We start from the raw sequence: 6272 nt of genomic DNA, 5'->3' as shown, positions 1-6272 counted from the left end.
TCATGCACAGCATGTGATAGATTTAGTTCAGAAAAGGTATTAGAGAGTAACCACTTCCTTCGGTAGGGTTTGATCCCACGAAACCAGTACGCTACACAGGTGCTTTCCCTACTAAGCTACGAAGGACCTCTGTCACATACCTTTTCCGAACTAAATCTATCACATGTAGTCAGGGTTTGCAGAAATCGCTCTCAATAGATAACGAACAAAGATAAAAAAGAGGCAAAAAGTGTTCCGAATCATAACAAGCCATGATAACAAATTTATCAAACTTGTATACAAGGGCGAGAAAACAGAACCGGATAGGCAGCCCCCACAGAAAAATGGTGATTCTTGCTCTGTTTTATCGCTCCTTTCGTGTTGGTTACTGCACAGCTGTGTAGATCAAGTTGAAATGCATCATCAGAGCCAGAGCTCCCCGCATTTGGAGCTTTCTAAAAGAAATTTATCATGGGGTATAACATCCCGAATCAATTCTCTATCATGACAGCTTGCGAAAAAAGTTTCTCGCGGTATGCTACATATCGTATATGTATACAGAGATGATAAGTGAGAGACTTGCTCTTTCTCTTTGGGATTCGATCCGTGCATGTAGTGCATATGCATTAGTGTGGGGCGTCATGGTAATTTTTTTCAAATCAATGATTTTTCTAAGCCATTCTGGGTCCTAAACAACTGTGCAGAATTTGGGATCAATTGGTTGCTTCCTTGCTTTCCGCATCGCGTTTGAAGTTTGTATGGAAATTAGTATGGGAGAACGTATATTTTTGCATTTCTACTACTAGAGGTTTCAGTTCATCGTAAACCAAGTGGCACATTGCGTTAAAGTATAACCCAAAGGATGCCGAAAAAGTTTGCTGAAGAAGGCACGTTACTGGAACTTCCACGAAAAAAGTTATAACGCTTCGAAGATTGAGTGTTCAAACCATATGCAAAAAATCGTTTATTCTGCCAGCACTGCCGTACTACGTAGACCAATAATTTAAATGAGTGACATTTCAAAATAATTGATCTTATAGGGCTTTACAGCTAATGGGAACTATCCGGAATTATTTCACAAAGAAAAAAATCCGACAAGAAGGAAGATGGGTTTTGCCCTTCGATATCCATAGGTCGTCCGGTAGTGCTGGCAGAAACATTGATTTCTTGCATATGGTTTGAGCAATCAATTTTCGAAACGTAATAACATTTTTTGTAGACCCTCTAGCTACGTACCTTCTTCGGCAAAGTCTTTCGGCGTCTTCCAGACTATATGCTAACGTCATGAGTCACGTGATTGATAATAAATTAAAGCCACTAAGAGCAAAAACGTAAAAAAGTACGTTTTTCCATACTAATCTCCATGTAAATTTAAAACGCGATGCGGCATGCGAGGTCGCAACCAATCGAGCCCATATTTTGCACAGTTGATTGGGGTCCCTAAACGATCCAGAAAAACCTTGAACTCACTTGCTCGGAAGCACTTTGCGTTTTTCCATAAAACTCCGCCCCACCCTCATATTCTTAAATCGAGTTTGAGGCATTGTAAGTAATAATCATTCCGGGTGGCCCAATACCGGAATATAGGCAATTAACTTTGAATGAAGCTTTATTTTTGTGTAACTTTCAACTTGGTGGATTAAAGGAATATGATGAATTTTTCAATTAGTCATTTTTCTTTGCATATACCTATTAGAGTGGGGCGTCATGGTCATTTTTTCAAATCAATGGTTTTTCGAAGCCATTCTGGGTCCTGAACAACTGTGCAGAATTTGGGACCGATTGGTTGCTTCCTCGCTTTCCGCATCGCGTTTGAAGTTTGTATAGAAATTAGTATGGGAGAACGTATATTTTTGCATTTCTACTACTAGAGGTTTCAGCTCAACGTAAACCAAGTGGCACATTACGTTAAAGTATAACCCAAAGGATGCCGAAAAACTTTGGTGAAGAAGGCACGTTGCTGGAACGTCCACGAAAAAAGTTATAACGCTTCGAACATTGAGTGTTCAAACCATATGCAAAAAATTCTTTTGTTCTGCCAGCACTGCCGTACTACGTAGACCAATAATTTAATCGAGTGTTTTTTCAAAATTGTTGATCTTATAGGGCTTTAGAGCAACTGGGAGCTATCCGGAAATATTTCACAAAGTAAAAATTCCAAATAGAACGAAAATGGGTTTTGCCCTCTGACAATTACAGGTTGTCCGGTAGTGCTGGCAGAAACATTGATTTCTTGCATATGGTTTGAACAATCAATTTTCGAAACGTAATAACATTTTTTGTAGACCTTCCAGCTGCGTACCTTCTTCGGCAAAGTCTTTCAGCATCTTCCAGGCTATATGCTAACGTATTGAGTCACGTGATTGATGATAAATTGAAGCCGCTAAGAGAAAAAATGTAAAAAAGAACGTTTTCCCATACTAATCTCCATGTAAACTTAAAACGCGATGCGGCATGCGAGGTCGCAACCAATCGAGGCCATATTTTGCACAGTTGATTCGGGTCCCAAAATGATTCAGAAAAACCTTGATCTCACTTGATCAGACGAAGTTTGCGTTTTCCCACAAAACTGCGCCCCACTCTAATACCTATCCACAATGGTCCCAGAGTCGAATCTAGCAAGACAAAAATGTTTGCGCCAAAACTATTAGTTTTAGATATATAGTGTCTTTGGGAAAAAAATTTCATATTTTTTGACGATTTTTTTCAATGTTCTGAAATTAGGGTGGTACCTATATTTCAGAAGTTCATAATATCAACTTTTTAATTTTTCGATAAAGACTTGTGCAATGTTCCACAAAGTTGTAGAGCAATTAATTTTGAGCAACTTTGCCGAAGAAACCATTTTTCTATCACTTATGGTTCACAAGTTATGAGCTTTTTAATAAATACGTTAGGGCGGTCCCTGAAAATCGGTATTCTTCACATAACTTTTTATACATTCATTTCTCGCATAAACTTTGTTCCGAGGACTTTTAGGACTTTTGAAGACGCACATTTTTGTTAAAAAACTATGGATCTATCTCTTATAACAAAAAAGTTATTCGACATTCGAAAAACATGTTTTTTCATATGCGTATATTTTAAAATGGAGCAAACCGATTTTCAATAAATTTGTTCTATTCGAAAGCTCACATTTTCTGCGTTTATAGTGGGAAAGCTGAGAGAGCGTTTTTTGTTTAAAGCGTTTTATTTCATTTTGAAAAAAATGTTTTAAATCGAAAAACGGCTATAACTTGATAAATAAACGAGATAGATCCATGGGTCTTCAACAAAAAGATGTGTCTTAAGAAGTTCTAAATGTGGTCCATACAAAGTATCCCTCAAAAATCAATACATAAAAATATATTTAATATATTTAAAAAAACGGTTTTCGTAAGGAAACAAACGTTAGATCGATCAAAGTAGGCTGAACTAGAGAGCGTATGATTTTTTTTGACGTTATTGTGCCTTGCAACAAAAATTACAACTTTCGTGATAATTTTCCAAAGCTCTCATAGATGTGAAAAATTTCTCCGCAGTACAAATAGCACGTGCTATCCAAGCATTCACCGCTTGAGATTTGATTTTAACGTAATAGTAATAAAAATATTTCAGTAGCTAACCACTGGTCATCTTCGCTTTCTCCCACTGGCGATACCGAAAAAAATCTAATCAAAACAAGATAGGCTTGTAATAAAGGCTTTACTTCAAAAGTGACGTACTTTTAACGTCACATATCCAACAGTAAACCAAGCTATTACCATTAATATGCACAATAGCCTGATTTTCTGTTCGATGTTTAGCATGGCAGACAAAAGACATGGCAGTCTCAACGCGTATGTAAACATTCAGTAGGAATGAACCGGTGAATCGAGAAAATGCGCTCTCTAGTTCAGCCTACTTTGATCCATCTAACGTTTATTTCCTTACGAAAACCGTTTTTTTAAATATATTTTTATGTATTGATTTTTGAGGGATACTTTGTATGGACCACATTTAGAACTTCTAAAGGCACATCTTTTGTTGAAGACCCATGGACCTATCTCGTTTATTTATCAAGTTATAGCCGTTTTTCGATTAAAAACATATTTTTTCAAAATGAAATAAAACGCTTTAAACAAAAACGCTCTCTCAGTTTTCCCACCATAAACGCAGAAAAGTGTGAGCTGAATAGAACTAATAGATTGGAAATCGGTTTGCTCCATTTTGAAATATACGCATATGAAAAAACATGTTTTCATACAAAAACTCGAATAACTTTTTGTTATAAGAGATAGATCCATGGTTCTTTAACAAAATGTGCGTCTTCAAAAGTCCTAAAAGTGCTCGGAACAACGTTTATGCCAGAAATTAATGTATAAAAGTTATGTGAAGAATACCGATTTTTAGGGACCGCCCTAACGTATTTATTAAAAAGCTCATAACTTGTGAACCATAAGTGATAGAAAATTGGTTTCTTCGGCAAAGTTGCTCAAAATTAATTGCTCTACAACTTTGTGAAACATTGCACAAGTCTTTATCGAAAAATTAAAAAGTTGATATTATGAACTTCTGAAATATAGGTACCACCCTAATTTCAGTACATGGAAAAAAATCGTCAAAAAATATGAATTTTTTTTCCCAAAGGCACTATATATCTAAAACTAATAGTTTTGGCGCAAACATTTTTGTCTTGCTAGATTCGACTCTGGGACCATTGTGCTATCTGTTGAAATAATTTAGAAATTTTAATTTTAAAACAAAGCAAACAAACATCCTTTCATGACTGCCTTTTATGCGAAATTTGATCAAAGCACCCACGATACTTCCATTTGGTCGCCTGAGATAGAAAAAGGCGCTTTGCTCCCTGTCTTATGACGAGCACGACCTTTTGCAGTACTGTTCCTAGAATTTTTCTCAAAGATGATTCATTCCTATTGAAATCTTTGAAAAAAATCTTGAGTGGGAAAGGGTTAAGTTTCTTGGAAAATCTTCATATCAATCTTTAAAGCGTTTTCTTATCAAACATCGATAGCGACAGGGCTGAAAATACTCGTCGTCACAGCCTGAAACGCCACAGTAGCAACGAGTTGTAATGTCTTCACTGCAACTCGTCGCATCGTCGATGACGCTCACAACATAAGGGTGGCATTGTGCATCTCGAATCGAATCACTCGATTCGTACGTTTTTGCATTCGTTTCGAAAAAAATGCGACATTATGTCTTTCGTTCGACTTCATTCAGTCGCAGTACAAGATTTCGAATGGTGCAGTACTAGCACAATCGAGTATGTTCTGTCAAACGAAATGTAAACAGAGAGAATAAGAGATAGCTGTCTCCATGTTTAGTATGCCGCCCGCTGGAGAGACAACCTTCAGCGCATGTCGAATGTGAGTAAACAGAGAGAATAAGAGTAATTTCATCTGCGTGAAGCATGTTGCCTGTTGGAAAGGCATCCTTCAGGGCATGAATTGGCAGTTTATTTATAAACAAGCAAATTGTGCTCAATGACTATAAAAAGGAATATTATTTATTGAGCTCTTGCAGTTGTCGATTAAAATATTATGCCGATACGATATGTTTTGTAAATTGAGATATTGTTAGGACACAAACTATAAGACGAATTTCGCGCCAACCCTTCTATGGGGCTGGCAGCACCATCTCAGAATCGAATGAAACTTGGTGGGCATAAAGATATGGTATTTCTGAACCACTCTGCATACTTAGTTTTTCAAAAATTGTCAAGAGTAACATTTGATGAGGGCCTAATTTTTTTTCATGGATTTTTTATAAATCGATGTAACTCTAAAATGACAAGACCTACAAAAAGGTGTTGTATGGCGGACTGTCGTGAAATTCCCAGAAGTTTTTTGGGAAAATATCCAAAAAATAAAAAATCGATTTCTACACTGAAAAAAAATTAGATTTAAAAATTAAAATCAATATTACAAAAAAAAACCTCATCTCAGAAATCGATGAAATTTTTCTGCAGATAGGTATTTCAATTATCTAACTTTTCTGGGAATAATGTTCCTATGACATATTTAAGGAAAATAAGTTTTTCTACCAAAAACTTTTTTCATGTCCATATTGAGTGAAAATTTATCAGCGTGTTTTATGCCTACAGCGCCAATTATAGGTTCAGCAGCCTATCATCAACCAACGACACATTTTGGACGTATAAAAATTTGTTTGGGAAGCAATTTAGCATAATCTAACATAGTTGTGGACCAACATTTTAAAAGGGTTTATGTTTTATTTGACTTTTTGTATCGAAGTAACTTAAAAACAATTACAAAAAAATAATTACTTTGGAAACGGGCAATGTTGCT

Source organism: Armigeres subalbatus, chromosome 2, assembly GCF_024139115.2.
Source record: "Armigeres subalbatus isolate Guangzhou_Male chromosome 2, GZ_Asu_2, whole genome shotgun sequence".
In the NCBI taxonomy this organism is placed as follows: domain Eukaryota; kingdom Metazoa; phylum Arthropoda; class Insecta; order Diptera; family Culicidae; genus Armigeres; species Armigeres subalbatus.
This window is presented reverse-complemented; position numbering follows the sequence as displayed.